The sequence below is a fragment of the Pseudorasbora parva genome, chromosome 2 (assembly GCF_024679245.1).
Source record: "Pseudorasbora parva isolate DD20220531a chromosome 2, ASM2467924v1, whole genome shotgun sequence".
NCBI classification, from domain to species: domain Eukaryota; kingdom Metazoa; phylum Chordata; class Actinopteri; order Cypriniformes; family Gobionidae; genus Pseudorasbora; species Pseudorasbora parva.
The window spans coordinates 28,273,339-28,293,365 of NC_090173.1; the positions used below are offsets into that span (position 1 = coordinate 28,273,339).

At 42.4% G+C, this 20,027-nt stretch overlaps 1 pseudogene; it reads right to left on the bottom strand.

Moving 5' to 3' along the window:
• Window positions 1-15,187: 15,187 nt before the first annotated feature.
• Window positions 15,188-19,431, bottom strand: LOC137048866 (uncharacterized; annotated as a pseudogene).
• Between the last annotated feature and the right edge of the window lie 596 nt (window positions 19,432-20,027).

Below are 20,027 nucleotides of genomic sequence, written 5' to 3' on the forward strand. Positions count from 1 at the left end.
AAACCTATTATTCTTCATGCAATTGATTCAAAAATGAGCTGGTAACATTCCTCTGAGATTTTGGTCCACATTGGGATAGGACTCTGGTTACATCACATCCCAGGTAGTCTATTGGTGCCTGTAGGGGCCATTTGAGTACACTTTCAGAAAAAAAGGCACAGTGGAGGTACAATTTTGTTCCTTGTGAACAAAACATATAACTGTACCTTGGTCCTTAGGGTACAACTATACCATTGTTTTCCTCAGTTCCTCGAGTCACTGTCCTGCAGAGTTTGGTTCCAACCCTGAAAGACATCTATATTAGCTCTTATTGAGAATTAACAGAGGTTTAGATTTTGATGTTTTATTGAAAATGTTTGATCACCATTATGGAGATCAGTATTCCCTTTCAAAGGAGAACTCGCGCTGCGTCAGCTGACGCTACGGGGAACGCCTCCAGCGCAAAGAGGCGGACTCCCAGAGACGAGGAAAGGTGTATCACAACGCGGTTGGCGTGAATGATATGGTCTTCCCCTGGTGGGCGAGTTAAGAATTACATCTGACTTTTCTCCTCTTCTTCAGCATCTTCCCAGACGCTTCTTGCAATCGGCCCATAGTGGGGCCGTAAAACGTTGATACTTAAGGTCTTGCCTGGCGTGAGAAGCGCCCCCCCTCAGGTTTGGTGTGCCGAAGCATGCATGTTACATGAAAGCGATGAGGCACCGGAGGAGAGTGGTTGAGTCCACTTTATAGGGCAAACATTCTTTCTTCCCCATATGGTTGGACTCTATGCTTCCCTGAGGGGTTTTGTGGGATGATGGATGTGGGAAACAAGTTTCTACAGAGAAGATTGGGCCTGTAGTTCCTTGTGGGGTGGCTAGAACGATGTTTGTGATAAACACTGTGTGTTTATGTTAGGCTGTATGTTTTGCTAGTGCAGCACTGTGGTCTGTGGTAGGCTCATCTGAATATGTGAATATGAGCAGTTGAGGCCATCGCGCATGCTCACGTGCATGTAGCGTCGATATAGACTTATGTGCATTCTCCAAGTCAAACTGTTAGGCCCATAGCCACCTCTGGTTAGCGTTAGCACCTCTGTTAGTGAAATATCTAGATGAGTGTATGAGGTCAGGCTAGCGGATTAACAGCAGTAAGGTCTGTCCCAGCCCTTTTTAGGGCCTTGGTTTTTGGGTTTTTATCAGATCGATGCTGGCTGGCCCTCACAAGGGCGCTGCATCAAGTCAATGTAGTGACTTTACATGTTAAGTCAATGCAGAGACGCGAATAGGCATTCTGCGGCGCGATTTGCGCGAATGAGGCGGCGCGAATGGCGCGATTCGTGCGAATGAGGCAGCAATGATCATGCGGATTGAGCGTTTTGAATGCGTGATTCGCGCGAACCGCGCAAAACACGAGAATCGCTCAAGTTGAAAAATCGGAACTTTAGCGGATATTCTCGCCGCGTTCACCAATGAGGAGCTTTCGCCAGCTTACTGCTGTCACGTGGTGAAGTGATGGATGGGAAACCCACAGGGGAAACCCAGAGGCCAGAGTAATTTAAAAATACTACTGTATTGTGTCACAAAATATAGTTTTAATAGTTTTTCAGGCAAGAATGTAGTTGTTTAAAGCTCAAATATGTGATTTATTTATTAAGAGAGCTCCTATTTGAAAATTTGATCTAGTGTTTTCGGAGGTGTGACACACAGGCGATCACCGGAGCTCAGCGCTCATCAACCCCGGTGAGAGCAGCCTTAACTCGGATAGTCCTTCTGCCGACTGCCGCTGCCTGGCAGAACCCCGTCCCATGACGCGAATTGGCGTCTGTTGTGTAGTTAATGTCACACGCGAATGAAGCGAATTTCATGCGCGAATGAAGCGAATGGATTCAAATTGTTCACGCGTCCAACTTCGCGTCATTCGCGTGCGGTGTGAACGCAGCATAAAACAGGCCTCTTGGAGGCGAGCTCCGGGAACACAGTAGCTTCCCACAGTTTGCATATCTGGCTAGCTGGTAGCAGGCCTCTCCAGGCCTTCGTCTGAGTGGACATCCATGACATGCAGAGTGCCACAAGGGTCAATTCTAGCACCACTCCCTGTGCAAATGCATTGATGAAGTTAACAACTGGATGTGCCAAAACTATCTTCAGTTAAACAAAGACAAAACTGAAATCACTACATTTGGAAACAAAGATGAAATTCTCAAGGTGAATGCATATCTCAAAATATCAAGTCAGGAATCGTGGAGTGATTTTGGAGTCAGACCTGAGTTTCAGTAGTCATGTCAAAGCAATAACTAAATCAGCATACTATCATCTGAAAAATATTGCAATTAGATGCTTTGTTTCCAGGCAAGACTTAGAGAAACTTGTTCATGCTTTCATCACCAGTAGGGTGGAATATTGTAATGGCCTTCTCACCGGCCTTCCCAAAAAGCCCATTAGACAGCTGCAGCTCATACAGAACGCTGCTGCCAGGATTCTGAGCAGAACCAGAAAATATGACCATATCACACCAGTCCTCAGGTCTTTACACTGGCTTCCAGTTACATCTAGGATCGATTTTAAAGTACTGCTACTTGTTTATAAATCTCTCAATGATATTGCAGATATGCTGATTAAATACAAACCCAACAGATCACTCAGATCAGCAGGATCAAATCAGTTAGAAATACCAAGAGTTCACTCAAAGCAAGGAGAGTCTGCCTTTAGCTATTATGCCAGTCGCAGTTGGAACCAGCTTCCTGAACAGATCAGATGTGCTCCAACAGTAGCCACATTCAAATCCAGACTCAAAACACATCTGTTTAGCTGTGCATTTACTGAATGACCACTGTGCCATTGTACGTTCGCCTGATTGCACCTTATCTATGCATCATTTTTTAAATTCTTTTTATAACTGTTTTAGTTTACCTGTTCTTTTCTTTAGTTATCATCATTTTATTACATTGTATTCTTTTTCTTATGCATTTTTAATCCCTATTTTAATTCCTTTCTATGTAAAGCACTTTGAATTGCCATTGTGTATGAAATGTGCTATATGCCTTGCCATTGTGTATGAAATGTGCTATATGCCTTGCCATTGTGTATGAAATGTGCTATATGCCTTGCCATTGTGTATGAAATGTGCTATATGCCTTGCCATTGTGTATGAAATGTGCTATATGCCTTGCCATTGTGTATGAAATGTGCTATATGCCTTGCCATTGTGTATGAAATGTGCTATATGCCTTGCCTTGCCTTGCCTTGCCTTGCCTTGCCTTGCCTTGCCTTGCCTTGCCTTGCCTTGCCTTGCCTTGCCTTGCCTTGCCTTGCCTTGCCTTGCCTTGCCTTGCCTAGCCTAGCCTAGCCTAGCCTATGGCATTTAACAGCTAGCCTCAACGGTGCCAGGTAGAGGCTCCTTCAGCCTCCCTGGGGCGAAATGAGTCCCTTGGACGGCAACACATAATTGGCTTTATGCTGACAGCTAGTGCATGCCCGCTGTCGGGTCCCGGCCTTAGCCGGCAGTACCCAAGGGCGGGCTCATGCCCTAACACGATGAGACGAGGCCCTTCAGGACAGGGACCGGCCAGCCTACAGCATGGTTTACCTAAAAGGCAGGCTTAAGAGCTCCCCTCAGCAAGGATTGTCTGCGAGCTTATGGCCGCCTGAGCCTGATCAGACGGTCAGGCCCCCCTCGGGGCCTCCCGGTTAGATCAGCCCATAGGCCTGTCCAGCCTCCTGAGCACCCCTGTAATATATGTGTTCAGTAGATCCTAGGATCGAGCAGAAGAAACTCCCCTCGCTTGCAAGGGTTAGAAAGCACTATGCTGAGTACTGCTCTCCAGGATTCCCGTCTCCAAGTTCCGGGTTCAGGAGGACACTGCCAGTTTGCAGTCCCTCAGTCTGGATGCTCGTGAGTAAGCAAAAGTCTGGAGGCTCTTTTTCTAAACAGACAGGGTTGGCCAAGCCGGGGTGTCCCACATAAGTGATGCCAGTTCAGGCCTCCCTGGTGGCATTCGGTGAAGGATTTCCCGAATGGTGGCTGACTGGGGTGCCCTCGGGCCCCCTAGCCACATTCCCATAAAGGGACCCCTTCCGTTGAAGTAGTTGGTCCCAGGCCTTTTAGCAGCCGAGGGTAAGAGACCTCAGGTAAAAGTTTAATAAGGTCCTCTCTTAGGCATATAGCTTGGGCTATGACCGTAGGGAATGCTGTCACTGACAGCCTACTGTGACCAGAGGGGGAGTGCTTCAGACTTTTCTTTTGAACTCTTGTCCGGGCAGTTGTCACTGCCAGTAAGGGGCATGCACTCCCCTCAGCATGGCGGCATGGGTATATCGTTTCCCGTAGCATCAGCTGACACAGCGCGAGTTCCCTTTCGAAAGGTAACGTCCCTGATTACGACTGTAACCTTAGTTACTTGAGAACAGGGAACGAGACGCAGCATCATGATGCTTAGTTTGTACCAAGGGCCCAAAGTGTGCCAAGAAAATATCCTCCACATTACACCACCACCTGAACCATTTTTACAATGCAGGATTCATCCATGCTTTCAGGTTATTTATGCTGAATTCTGACCCTAGCACATTAAAACTGTCGCAGCAGAAAATTAGACTTATCCAGAGTTTCCCATAGGTTGAGAATTTACTTGTGGTGGTGGGCAGGGCGAAGTGGAGCTGCACAGAGTGTGGCACGGCAAGGTGCTTGATGAGCAGGTTCAAAATAAACTAGTGAATATTACAGAATATGAATTACAAATAATGTACAATTTCACATATTGGTCTCACCAATTGGCCATTGGTCTGTTCTGCACACACTCAAATCTGATAGGTCTCCCAGAAGTAATCTTAATTCGTCTAGTGACATCCAACCTATGTTGAACGTGACCGACTGAAATGGAACTGCATCTACAAATAGTTGTTTAGTCTATTTTGTTTACAGTTTTTTCAATTGTTTAAGCACAAATTTGAAACCAAAGTAGAACAACACCTCAGATCATTTGTAAAATGAAACACTTTTGTCAAAACTATACAATGTCTTATAAAAACCTTATTTCGTTGTAATAACATTAACACAACCATCATATGGTCTGATTCTGTATGAATCAGTTAAACACTCCTGTACTCAACCTAAAACACTTTAATAATTTACACAGAGAATGTGTACCATGAAACCATTTAACCCTTCGCCACAAGTTTGATTGACTGACGATCCGATCAATCACATTGTCAAATCTACTGTTTTGTCCAACAAAGCAGTCAGGAGAGAGTAGATTACAGGTTTTTTTCAAATTGCTAGCACACAATTTTGCAAACTAGGCTGGTTTTATCAAAATATTTGACACAATTCACAAAACCATGCACCCAAACTGTAATATTTGTAGATACACATACATGCTGTTGAAACATTTATTATTTACATTTTCACCAAACAAGTCGTAATCCAGTAGATATATTTACAATGGAAAAAATATGCTCTCAAAAAACAGTAAGCTGAAGAAGAAAATTGCAAACTCCATCTTCCCCTTCCTCTCTCTGCAACGTATTCCATTGTTATATAAAAAAAGGTGCTCACCTCTGGTAGTTTCATAGTGGTTACTTCCCTATGGAAGTGTTAGCATTATCCAATGAGGTGTTTGGCCAGCTGACTCATGTATTGGCCATTTAGCTCATGTGTCATTTTGAATGGCAGTGTTTTACCATGGCAAACATGTGAATTTGTGTCAGATTGTTGTGTCTTATGCAGAAAACCGTGTGCAGTGCATTTAAAAAGTGCCATTTTGAATTGCAAAATATGTGTAAAGCAGAAAATGTGTTTAGACTTTAGGAGACTTGACTTGTCAGTTTAAATAATTGTGCTGTGCATGTCATTTTAGTGTGTTAGCAATTGGAAAAAACTGTAAAGCCGGTGGACTTGAACTTGAAAAATGGTGTGTACTGAGACAGTTCGAACAAGATTTATTTTAGTGTTCATTCATGTTTATTTGATGCTTATCAATGAACTAGAAGAAATGATGATCGGTTCACTGGCAGCTTTAACTGAGGTGCAACAGTGATCACAACACCCAAAACAATTTTTATTGTTTAAATTTCTTTGAAATTTTTTTTGAAAGTTAAGACTGTTTTTTATATCGAAAGTAACTTGCTCTGTCCTGTCTGTCGCCTTGTTGTCAGTATCCTCTTTGCTCCGTGATGTATTTTCTCTACGTGAGAATGTGTGTGGTGTGAGAGTGTTATGGCTTGTCAATCATAGCAAGAGTAACTGAAGGGGGCCCGGTCTTTGTGAACGGTCAGTTTTGCAGACTAATAGAAATATTTATTTATTTTCAATACTGAACATTTCAATAAAACATTTTCCAGTTTTCATACAGTATTACTGAACATTGTACTGTAAATTTAGCCTACAATACTGTAACATACATATCCAGCTCCATGCCATATATAACCATATATGTATAGCCATATATATATATATATATATGTGTGTGTGTGTGTGTGTGTGTGTGTGTGTGTGTGTGTGTGTGTGTGTGTGTGTGTGTGTGTATGGTGTGGTCGACACCACAGGCTATTTTTTATCATCTGATCACATGGTTTCTCCATAGCTTGAATGAGGGGCATCTGGACATAGGGCCAGAGATCATAAACCTTCAACGGCCATGCTGACAATGTATTGCATCTGGTCCCTTTGCTTTGCTGCTGTGGAAATATTTGTAATCTATCTAAAAATGTAAGAATGAGGTTAGTGTTGTAAGGATCAAAGTTGGCATGACGGTGGAGGACCCAATTCTTAGTAATGGCAAGGTAATGTTGCCCTCATGTTGCCCTGGTACATTGCCAATAGCCCTGTGGCCAATGATGTTTCTTCCCGTTCTTCTCACGGTTTTCAGGTTAAATCCAGCCTCATCATTGTATATAAACTCATGCAGGACTTCCTCCGCATTCATTTGCAAAACTCACATTGCAAAATATATCCATACAGCAAAAGAACACATTGTGTAGGGTGATTTCAGGGTGAGTAGGACACTTTTTTCCATTTAGATGACTTGGGAAAAGTGTCCCAGTCACCCTGAATTCACCCTAGATCAATATACTGTAGGTCTGCTGTGTGCACAATACTACAGTCAGGGAACAAAACGCACTACCACATATTCACACCACAGGATTTTTCACCCTGACTGAATTTCTTTCAAATGGCACTAGTTGTTTCGTCAGGACTTGATGTTTTTTTAAGGACACGGCTATTGTTGACAGAGACCTGTTGGCATTATTAAAAACTGGGTGATTCTCTCTCTCTCTCTCTCTCTCTCTCTCTCTCTCTCTCTCTCTCTCTCTCTCTCTCTCTCTCTCTCTCTCTCTCTCTCTCTCTCTCTCTCTCTCTCTCTCTCTCTCCTTATGTTGGCAGGAATAGATACCAAAACTGTTGCTATAGTACATGCAGAAAGCTATGGATTTTCTTTTGACAGAAGATGCATTTCTTGCCTCAGTATTAGTCTGTGGTTTATTTATTTTGTTACGCAGATTTGGTTGTTTTTTTCTTTGTGCATGTCCTACCCCGGCTCCAGGTCTTCCTCTCCCTCCACATTGTTCTCTTCAGATTCCCCCTCTCATCCACACTCTCCGTCTTCATCTGACACCGTCCATTATTGTTGAAGACAGGTGAACTTTCCTGTAGCCTTTTTATAGTGTTTGAACCTGATTGGTGTGTCTACAATTAAGTACCAGTGTCTGTGCACACCTGGTGGCTATTATACCAATTGTTTCATGGGTGTGTTCATATGAGACCATTTGCTTTGAAATTGTAAGGAAATTACATCATGATACATTTCTGTGCCAAATGCATGCAAGTGTGTTTTGTGTTTTGTAAATCACTGTGTGTAATGTTTTGCAAAAAGTGTGAATCTAATGTTACCGGCCTCAGACCTAGGGGATATCTGGGCAGGCGGCAAATTATACACAGGCAGTGTGCACTGTGGATCGGTGAATAAACTGTGAAAAACACAGGAGGACAAAAGTTATGTCTTTCCACAGCGGCAGCCAGTTTATTTCTCAGATTGTTTATTAAGTCGTGATGTAGGAACGCCGTTTCTGGGTTCAAGCCTCAACTCATTTCACTTGAGAATGCCATTGAACGCCCGTTTATGAGTATTAAACATATTAAACATCAAACATTTAAAAAAGGTAAACATTTTAAATATTACAGTCTACACAACAGTCTCTATGGTCACAGCATTACCGAAATTAATATTTTAACGATTTATAAAAGATGAATCACTATCTGGACATCTGGGATTTTTATATGGAGAAAAATGATTAAACTCACTCTTTAGCTGTTTTTATAATCCTTTGTAAATTACAACTCTTTTTTAGATTAAATACACTTTCTAACTCACTCAAACTCTATGCATCACACTTGGTGATTTACACAAGTTCAATGAAATTAACCTTTTACTGAATGATATTCATACCTGTAAAAAACACGAGAGTTATGTCTTTCCACAGCGGGAGTCAGTATTAGTGTGTAAGCAATTTAAAAAAAATGTACCAGTGTGTGTGTGTGTGTGTGTGTGTGTGTGTGTGTGTGTGTGTGTGTGTGTGCGCACACCTGGTGGCAATGTTAAAACAATTATTTCAATTAAACAGTGTGTTCATTCTGAAAAACTTTTTTGTTTGCAATTATAAGAAAATTACATCATGATACATTTCTGTGTCAAATGCATGTAAGTGTGTTTATTGTTTTGCTGACAATGTGCTTACAGTTATGAAAATCTTGACTGGTGTTTTGTTCCTTGAGTGTAAAGTTTTGCTAATTGTGAAAAAAAAGACTGAAAATTTACTAAATCTTTTTATGAGTGACAATTAATCTTTGTTTTCTAATATTCACAGATTCTCTGGATTCATTAAAATGAAGTCAAGATGACTTACATGAATTAGGTCCTGGACCCCTGTGGAATTCGAATATTATCTTTCCAAGCAGGTCATAATTTAGACCTTATGAATGGGAAATCAGACCAGGCAACCTCTTTCTAATCTTCTATTGTTTAATTTTGGTGAGCCAGTGAGAATTGAAACATCAGTTTTCAGTTCTTACCTGACAAGAGTGGCACCTGCTGTGGTCTTCCACTGCTGCAGGCCATCTGCTACAAGGTTCAAAGTGTGCATTCAGAGATGCTCTTCTGCAGACATTGGTTGTAATGAGTGGCTATTTGAATTACTGTTGCCTTTCTATCAGCTCAAAAAGAGTTGAACCCGTCAAACCATTTTCCACTGACCTCTGGCATCAACAAGGCATTTTCACACACAGAACTGCTGCTCACTGGATATTTTCTCTTTTTCTGGCCATTCTCTGTAAACTGTAGACATGGTTGTGCCATCACATTCCTTCCCCATTCTGCTGCTCAGTTTGAATTTCAGCAGATCCTTTTGATCATGTCTACGTGCCTAAATGCATTGAGTTGCTGACATGTGATTGGCCTACTAGACATTTGCATTAATGAGCAGTTAAAAAATAATAATATTTTAAATACTATAGAGGTATTCACTTGTTATTTTGTAGTTCATAATAATACTACTACTACTAACAACAAAAGAGATATCTGAAACAAGGGGAATTTGAATTAGCATTATTTTCTGACAATAGCAATCTCTCATGAAACCTTGACCCTATTAATCTTTTTGATCTCTTATCCACATCACTGGTTTTTCCTGAGCAAGTCCCACAATTCCTTGGCTATACAGCCACACTGCAGTATAATTCTGCAATGATCTGTGACATCAATCATATCGGCCCACAACTCCTGCAACCCCTTCCTGACTCCCATCCAGCAATGGTTGCCAAGTGAGGAGCCAATGCATTAGTCCAGGCCCCCACTATTAATTCTTCATGCCAGGTCTGCAGGCACTCTTTCAGATTGCCTCCACTGAACTTGCCTTGCATCGGCAAAACATCGGCAAGAAAATTATAACACAAATATATATATATTAGAGAGAGAGAGAGAGAGAGAGAGAGAGAGAGAGAGAGAGAGAGAGAGAGAGAGAGAGAGAGAGAGAGAGAGAGAGCGAGAGAGCGAGAGAGCAAAGAGGAGCCAAAATAGTACCACACTGTATTTAGTGCTGGTTTTAGAGTGACTAGTCAAAGCCCTAACTTTGACACAATGAGATCATCTGAGCTGCAAGAAGGAATACATTAAACATTCTAGGCCAGCAGCTCTGGGAACAAACACAAGATCATGGGGCTGTACTACTGTGGGAAAAAAATTTTTGGTACCGCTCAAGTCCACCATCTTGCTTTTTCTGTCCATTTGATTCTCTCTTTCTTTCTGTCATATGACCCTGTAACGCTGTCAATTCACTAGCCAATCTGGCGTGTTACTTTTATTTACTCATTTTTCTGGGGAAGTTTGTGTAAGCACAATAAAAAAAAAAAATTAAAAACCTTGCCTGGGGTAACTAACCCCAGTGAAAAAAGGCAAGCAATGAAGCAGAGCCTTATCCTGAGAGCACAGGCTTTGTTTTTTCGACGCGCCATCCTAAAAGAACCCATCTCTTGCGTGATACCCACAATTTTGAATATTCCTATCTAATATGATTTATGACTTGCAGGGTTGGCAAAATAATAATTATACACTGTTTAATATTAGGCCAGAGGAGAACTGGCACCCCGACTGAGTCTGGTTTCTCCCAAGGTTTATTTTTCTCCATCATGCCCTGATGGAGTTTTGCTGAGACTGAACACTGAAAAGAGTGTGTTAATGCCCTCCCAGAGGACCACCTGGGAGTCGTATGGGACTCAACAACGATGCGGGCCCTAATGTCCCCTGCTCGTGTCGAGTCCATACGAGTGGAAGTCTCAGCTATGAAGCTAGGCCACAGCCGCACTGTGAAGCAGTTCCAGAGACTGCTGGGCCTTATGGCAGCAGCGTCCAACGTGATTCCGTCCGGCCTGCTATACATGAGACCCCTTTAGAGCTCCCTGTACGAGCTGACTGTATAACCTTAAGTGGAATGTCTTTTCCAACTGGTGTCGAGAACGGGAGGTGGACCCAGTCAACTACGCTGTGGCCTCAGTGCTGGAGTTCCTCCAGGACGGTTTCTCCACCAGGCTAACCCCATCCACTCTAAAGGTGTATGGGGCTGCCATAGGGGCTTTTCACTCACCTATAGATTCTGGACCTTTGGGGAGGCACCACTTGGTTGTACGGTTCCTCCATAAGGTCCGGAGGTTGAGGCCTGCGGCGGTTCTTGAAGGGTTGGCCGAGGCCCCCTTTGAGCCACTTGAGTCGGCAGAGGCAAGAAACCTGACACTTAAGGTGGCCTTTCTCCTCTCCATCACTTCTCTGAGAAGAGTGGGGGACCTCCAGGGCTTGGCGGTGACACCAATCTGCCTGGAGTTTGCCCCAGGCGAGGGGAAAGCCATCTTACACCCCATACCGGGCTTCGTGCCCAAGGTTCCATCTGTGGGGATGAGGTCAGTGTTTCTGCAGGCTCTTCATCCTCCGCCTCACGCAACGGCTGAGGAAGCTAGGCTGCACCTGCTCTGCCCGGTTAGGGCCTTGAGAATTTATCATGAGAGGTCAGCACAATGGAGGAGATCGGACCAGCTGTTGGTGTGATTTGGCCCACCCAAGAAAGGGCTGCCTGCTGCGAGACAGAAGATCAGTAATTGGATCGTCCAGGATATAGCCACGGCTTTTTGGGTACGCAATTTGCCTTCACACATGACCGTGACGGCTCACTCCACGAGGGGCTTGGCCTCCTCGGTGGCCCTCTTTTTCGGGAGCTTCGCTCATTGAGATTTTGGGGTTGGGCCAACCCTCACACCTTCATAAGGTTTTATAAGCTGGATCGGGCTAGGGTGCTTGCATCCTAAGTGTACCTGGGGCCACTGGGTGCCAGATTGGTGCCAGATTTCATTCATACTTCAGAGATGTCACGCCGAGGGCGTTTCCCCAGAGTGTTGTCACTCGACGACGCAGTGTCTTGTTCCCTCACAGGGAACAAGGGTTATATACATAACCCAAGACGTTTATTGCCTACAAAAACAGCCGGTTTGGACTACAACAAGCTTCTTCCCGGGTTGGTGACATCATAAACCCTTGCTAGTCACCGGAGATGTGACTTCTGCCGGTAATGGTAAGGGGCGTGGCATTTCCAGACAACCTGTGTTTGGCACTTCAGCCAATAAAAATACATTAAATTACATTTGGCCATCTAACCAATTTAAGACCATTGCGCTTTTTTGGTGGGGGTGGGCTTTATAGAAGCAGGAAGCAAACGAGTCATTCAAAGGACAGTGGAGACAGCGGTGTGGAATAAAGGTAAAATATAAGAAAAATATGGCATAAAAAATTATTAAGACATGTTATATTGCGTCCCTAAAACACAACCAAGCCTAGAAAAAAACATGGAACCACCCCTTTAATAAATAAGCTACAACATTTTATTGAAATAATGTATTAGTAAATGTTAAAATTAACATTAACAAATATTAATAAATGTTGTAGATGTTAAGTTCATTATTAGTTTGTGTAAACTAATGTACTACTGTTAACCAATGAAACCTTATTATAAAGTGTTATACTTTTTCTTTTCTTTTTTTGACTAATAGAAGTTCTGAAGGCCGGTAACTTAAAACTTTAGTAGCAAAATGGGCTTTTGAATGAAAAAGTTCATTTCAAACCCTGCCTACAGTATTGTACTACTCCTTAAAAAACATGACTACTTAGTTATTTTTTTATGGAAAGTAATATACTACACTGAAAAAAAGGTGTGTTTGATTTACATGATTTAATCATGTACATTGGATCCACATGAATCAATTAAGTTAAACAAACATAATTTTGTTCATATAACTTCAACATCATGGAATGAAGTAATTTTTAAGTAACCAAATTGAGTAGTCTCAAAAGGATTTTAATGTCTCCCTAACAACAGTGGTGTGCAAAGGAAGATTGAGACCTAGCCTTTTTATTCACATCAAGCTTATTTTGTTTTTGTATACTTTTGTGGTCACTTGACTGTTTTATAAGACTGTACTAACTAGCTTTCATTTTATTAGCCAGCAATATAGCACATAATGAACATGTCAAGTGCTATGAAATGCTCTTTAATGACATGTGCTGCCTCAGTCCACAGCACTGCTCTTCTCCACTATGGTAACCCAGTGTAATTTAAATGGTTCTAATTATTAAAACATAATTAAACATTAAACATACTTAACTGGTTCACATTCACTTCAAAAAATATAATCTAGTAGATTGCACATTTTAATATGATTAAGTAAATTGGACAATGTGTGGTTTCTAGTTTTTTCAATGTACGTTACGTTTGTGTTGCTTTTTTCACATGGACTGGGCTTGCTTGTTTGTTTCTTAATCATTATTATTCATTCATTCTTTCACACCAAAAGTGCAAATGCAAAAGGAAATTAAAGGTCGGGTAAGTGCTTTCTGGTAGGCCTAACCATTGTTGATATTTCAAATCACCCAAACAAACACGCCCCTGCCCCCAAAAGGGTCTCGGCCCTATTTTGATAGCTCCGCCCCACACATATACGTAACCCAGGCAACGACTGTAGCAGAATCTGCGTAACTTATCCAGGTTGATTATTCAATGAAAAAGTCACCGTTCTCATGAACAACTCGATAGAACACGAGTACAAAAGTAAAACTAACAACATATTACAATTATGACCAGATAAGAGTTATAGCGATCACAAAAACACACACAAACCGTTCTCATGAACAACTAGTACACAAGCACTACAGTCCAACTAAGGAACATATTACAATTATGACCAGATTAGAGTTATAGCGATCACAAAAACACAAACCGTTCTCATGAACAACTAGTACACAAGCACTACAGTCCAACTAACGAACATATTACAATTATGACCAGATTACAGTTGTAGCGATCACAAAAACACAAACCGTTCTCATGAACAACTCGATAGTACACAAGCACAATAGTGCAGAAAAAACAACATATTACAATTATGACCATATTCACGAGTTCACACTTACATATAATTATATAGAGTAATATAAATGCGTATTTGGCGTGCTGTCCGGGGGGAGGGATTCGAGCTCGAACTTGGCCCGAACCCAGAGTACCCCCCCCTTCGTGTAAGTGGTTAGAACTAAAAGAGCAAAATGTGGAGAAGGGGTGGAGGAGGGATGCTGATAAACTTTCAACAGAATGGAGGTAAGACTGCAGTGTATATATATGCACCTCTCGTTGATTAGCTGAGTGCTATCCACCTGTGTCAATTATCTGAAAGCCCTCCTCCCGAATCTTTGTTAATTAACATCGTTTCACGAGTTCACACTTACATATAATTATATAGAGTAATATAAATGCGTATTTGGCGTGCTGTCCGGGGGGAGGGATTCGAGCTCGAACTTGGCCCGAACCCAGAGTACCCCCCAAAAAATGCTGAGCATAGGACAGCCGCCTGGCTAATTACCCCCCAAAAAGCTGAGCTTGGCGGGCTGGCATTCGGGAAAGGGCCTGGTTGCTTGACCAGGGGGCCCCTGATGTTGTTTTGGTGTGCGTAGGTGGTAGATTGTCTAAAAGAAGAAAAACGGGAAAAGAGAAATATGAGAGAAACAACAACAATAAAACATTTCCTTACTGTGTGGAAACTTTCCACTCTTTCACGCTGCGTGGAAACTTTCCACTCTTTCACGCTGCGTGGAAACTTTCCACTCTTTCACGCTGCGTGGAAACTTTCCACTCTTTCACGCTGCGTGGAAACTTTCCACTCTTTCACGCTGCGTGGAACCTTTCCACTCTTTCACGCTGCGTGGAACCTTTCCACTCTTTCGCGCTGCGTGGAACCTTTCCACTCTTTCGCGCTGCGTGGAACCTTTCCACTCTTTCGCGCTGCGTGGAACCTTTCCACTCTTTCGCGCTGCGTGGAACTTTCCACTCTTTCGCGCTGCGTGGAAACTTTCCACTCTTTCGCGCTACGTGGAAACTTTCCACTCTTTCGCGCTACGTGGAAACTTTCCACTCTATCACGTTACGTGGAAACTTTCCACTCTTTCACGCTACGTGGAACTTTCCACTCTTTCACGCTACGTGGAAACTTTCCACTCTTTCGCGCTACGTGGAAACTTTCCACTCTTTCTCGCTACGTGGAAACTTTCCACTCTTTCGCGCTGCGTGGAAACATTCCACTCTTTCGTGCTGCGTGGAAGCTTTCCACTTTCTTTTGTGCTGGGTGGCGACTTTCCACTCTTTCGTGCTGCGTGGAAACTTTCCACTCTCTTTTGTGCTGCGTGGGAACTTCCCGGTGGCTCGCTGAAAAACATGAAAGAACAGCATGAGTGTATGACTGGGAGATTAATTGCTTCATCCGCTGGGCCGGTGGCGACCCGGAGGATTTTAGCCGATAAGGGTTTGGTGGGCTTTTTTGATGTGGAAACGGTTGGTCCTGATGTAACTTTGGAAAGCGTCTGAGGACCATCTCCCGAGATCTTGGATCTGCTGTTGGGAGAGGCCTTTTTGAGCTGCTGTGGTTGCAGCGCCAATGCGGAATGAATGGCTTGAGAAGTTTTTTGCTGGGACACCTGACTGCTGGAGAACAGATTTTAGATGTTTTTAGATGGAACCAAAAGCGTGTCACGGGTTTGTTTGATTCGTCTGTGAATAGAGGTTCCAGGGGAGATTTAGCTTGGGAATTTCTCCATTGGAGATAAGCCAGAACTGACTGGTATGGATGAATTGGTGATGAGAGATTAAAAATGTAGATAAAATGGCTTTTTTTTTTTTTTTTTTTTTTGGGTTTGGTCAGTCTTACTTCGCTTAATCAAATAGGAGATTGTTTCTCCATCTAGTACTGATAAGTCTGAGATGGTGGGATGGCTTTTAGGGTCAAATTTTGAAGTGATAGCGAGTTCTGAGCATCTGAGAAACCCAAAAAAGGCTAGGATAAACATGGCGTCGAGTGTCCGGGCGGTATGGAGAGGTTGGTAGCCTGTGCGGAGGGTACGGATACATTTGTTGAGGATGTCTAGTGTTATGGGTTGTCTGGTGTCAGGACGGGTGGGCTGAGATTTTTGAATCCCTTTGATCAGGAGGGAGGTTTGTGAGTTATTTATCTCCTGAGAAGGAGCACCATACATCAGTTTGTGGAAAAACTGAATGCCGCTCAGGTAACCTTTAATAGACCCAACTTGGAGGCCTTTAATGGTATTGAGGTAGGAAATAAACGAGGTGATTGAAAGGAGAGTGAAATCGGGGAACGGTATGTTGTAGGAAATGTGGAATACTTTGAAATTTCTCCAAGCGGTCACGTAGGATTGGAGGGTCCTAGGAGACACCGCTTGGAGGATGGCGTCGAGCGATGCGTTGAGTAGGGGTTTTAGCGGGTGGGATACGGGAATATTAGTTGCGAATAGTGAGGTACTGGAGTTGGGAATTTGTCCGCCTCTGGAGCCAGCGTCCTGAATTTCTGAAATAGAAAGCAAGACAGGGAGTCAGCAACATAGTTTCTGATCCAGGGACGTGTTAAGCAATTATGAATATATGTTACTAAATATATTATAAATGTTCGCAATATAATAATATTATAATGTTGATCACAAACGAGGCACCTTAAAAAATGGCATCATAGCAGATGCATAGGAATGGATTTAATTTATGTAATGCACCATTGTGTCGTTGTTGCAATGCCCTTAAAAATGCTTTTAGTGGCCCATTATTTCTCCCACGGGAAAGCTGGTACTATGAGCTGTTAAAGCTTGAATAGTGCTAAGGACTGTCATGTCCTGAGCTCCGGTGACCATGGAGAAGCGAACCAACTACCTTGATAAAATCCCCCAAACCGATTGAGGGGGTAGCGTCTGTGAACGATTATATATCGATGGGGCACGAAACGAGATAGCTATAGCAAAATAGAGAAGGCTTTCCAATGAATTAGAAATATTAACCATAACCTGAGTTCGCCATGACATGCTTGGGTTATGGAGATGGGATCTTCTAGCGCTTGGACTGAGGATGCGAGCGAGAGGAGATGCGATATGAAGGGGCGACCCTGCGGAACGATGTGCATTGCAAAGTTTAAATGGCCAAGCAGGGCTAGAAATTCACGTTTTGAACTGTTGGATTTTATGTTGTCTCCTCTGCTCTCAAAGACACGAGTTAGCCAGAGAAAACTGGGCTTCTACGGTAGCAGAGGGAACAGCACTGCTGGTGCAGTGGAGAAAGTTATTCAGAGAAACTGAGCTCCTGCGGGAGCAGAGGGAACAGCACTGCTGGTGCAGTGGAGAAAATTAGTTAGAGAAACTGAGCTCCTGCGGGAGCAGAGGGAACAGCACTGCTGTAGCCGTGGAGAAAATAACCAGAGAAACTGAGCTCCTGCGGGAGCAGAGGAAACAGCACTGCTGGTGCAGTGGAGAAAATTAGTTAGAGAAACTGAGCTCCTACGGGAGCAGAGGGAACAGCACTGCTGGTGCAGTGGAGAAAATTAGTTAGAGAAACTGAGCTCCTGCGGGAGCGGAAGGAACAGCACTGCTGTAGCCGCGGATAAAAATAACCAGAGAAACTGAGCTCCTATGGGAGCAGAGGGAACAGCACTGCTGGTGCAGTGGAGAAAGTTATTCAGAGAAACTGAGCTCCTGCGGGAGCAGAGGAGACAGCACTGCTGATCTGGTGGAGAAAATCATTCAGGGAAACGAAGCTCCTGCGGGAGCAGAGGAAACAGCACTGCTGTTGCAATGGAGAAAATTAGTTAGAAACTTAATTCCTGTGGGAGCAGAGGAACAGCACTGCTGGTGGAGAAAATTAGCCAGAAAAACTGATCTCCTGTAGGAGAAAAATGAGAGAAAATTAGATGGACAAATGGGAAACACGTTGTGTAACCAGATCAATCAATCGATAAATCAACTTTATTTATTTAGCACTTTTACGATGACGATTGTTTCAAAGCAGCTTCACGGTGTTAAACGGGACAATACTGCATCGGAATTTGATTTGGCTAAAAGATGAGACTCTTATTTTGAAATGTAGGCCTATATGCCTTATATTGCAAGATACTCACTAAAATTCATGAGGGACATGGAATACAGCCTTACAATTGTATACAAAATATGACGATATAATCATGTTAATAAAATAATGTAATTGTTCACAAGGAGATTTGCATCAATATCCAAAGTGCTCTGAAGCATTCTGAAAAACTTGCAAGCTAGTAGAACACACAACAGTGCCACGTTCAGTTTTTTGAAACGTGAACGCTCAAGTGCCCACTAATTACATTGTATGGATCGCACACATCTGTTCATAGTCGCAAACGAGAGTATGGTCACGCTGTGACCGAGCTTGTGAGCGTCAGCTGGGAAGTATTGAATCAAAGCAATGATTATCAGCTGATTCCAATAGTGGCTGATTTGTTTGGCAAAATAAGCGTTGTTTACGTTGCCGTTATTTTAACGATTTAGCCTCGCGATACGTTTTGCTTTACCAGCAAGTTTGTTGTTCATCACGAGATCGCAAGAAAAGCTTGCTGCTGTACACATCATTTAAAGACAGGAACTGTTGTGTTCCCTGTTGAAAGTCTGTGCGATGTACACTCTTTACGCTGTCCGAGTACTGCTCTAAACACACCACGTTATTAATAGAACATAGCTTATTTTGTCAATCGGTTAGAAGACAGAGACGAGCTTGTGAACGTGACGAAGAAATGATTACATCTCGTGAAAAGCATAAGTTTATTTTTACCGTGAATGCTGATCGACGCGGCCCAAATAGGGGGTTTGAGGTAGCTTATAATTTTGAAAGAAAAAGATTTTAGCTTTGTAGAACTGCTTCAAGAGGCGTGCGGAGCCGTAGACAGCGTGAGGGGGCTGGCAGGCGGGGCGAATGGTCGGAAATGCCGCCCGTGCTGATAAACTTTCAACAGAATGGAGGTAAGACTGCAGTGTATATATATGCACCTCTCGTTGATTAGCTGAGTGCTATCCACCTGTGTCAATTATCTGAAAGCCCTCCTCCCGAATCTTTGTTAATTAACATCGTTTAGAGTTAAAGCGATCACAAAAACACAAACTGTTCTCATTAAAAACTTGATAGAACACAAGCACGACATTACAATTATGACCGGATAAGGGTTATATAGATCATGAAAAGAGGAAACACATATTTTTTAACATATATTAGAGTATAGTATCTTACTTGTCGGGGACATTGTGTGAGCTGATGCTTGAAGTACACAGGGAGGAGATTTAGATGCTCCATACAGTGTGGGAATAAACGGGTCTTTATCATCGCTGAAGTGAGCCACAATACGATCGCAAATGGACAAACAAGTGAACATGACACACGAGCATGAAGCAAATGCCAGCATACTAGGCTAGTTCTCGGCTAATGTCCGTCATGTTTGACTCGTGTGTTTTGAATAATGAAGTGCACAGAGCGAGCGCTCTTCTCACCATCATTAGTAGATACGCCCCTTACCTGCAATAACCATCATTTTTACACAGCACACAAAACACCTCACTCCTGATTTCTCTTAACATGGGGAAAGGAGGGGTGTCAGTCAATAAATGGGAAAACAAAAGTAACTTTTGTTACTTATTTGAAAATGCGACTTCTATGTTTAAAAGTAATGCATAACTTAAGTAGGTACACTGTAAATTTTTTTTTTTTTTTTGGTTTAACTTTAAAAAGTAAGTAACCTGGTTGCCTTAAAATTTTGAGTTTATTGAAATTAAAAATTTGAGTTGATACAATGAAGGAAATTTGTTTAATAAATAGAAACTCAAAATATTATTGTATCTGAACCACATAAAAAATTTGATAAATCAATTTGGCATGTTTCACTGTGTTATCAGAAATAAAACACATACAATTACCCAATATGCTTACAAAATCTTTTAATAATATTTTAATAAAGGTTGTCAAATCTCAAAAAATTTTCATTGTATTAACTCAAAATTTTAATTTCAATGAACTCAAACTTTTAATGCAACCAGGTAACTTTTTTTCTAAAAAAGTTTTTACAGTGTACTTAAAGGGTTACTTCAGCGATTAGCATATGGCTTTGTATCAGTAGAAACCCTGGAGAAT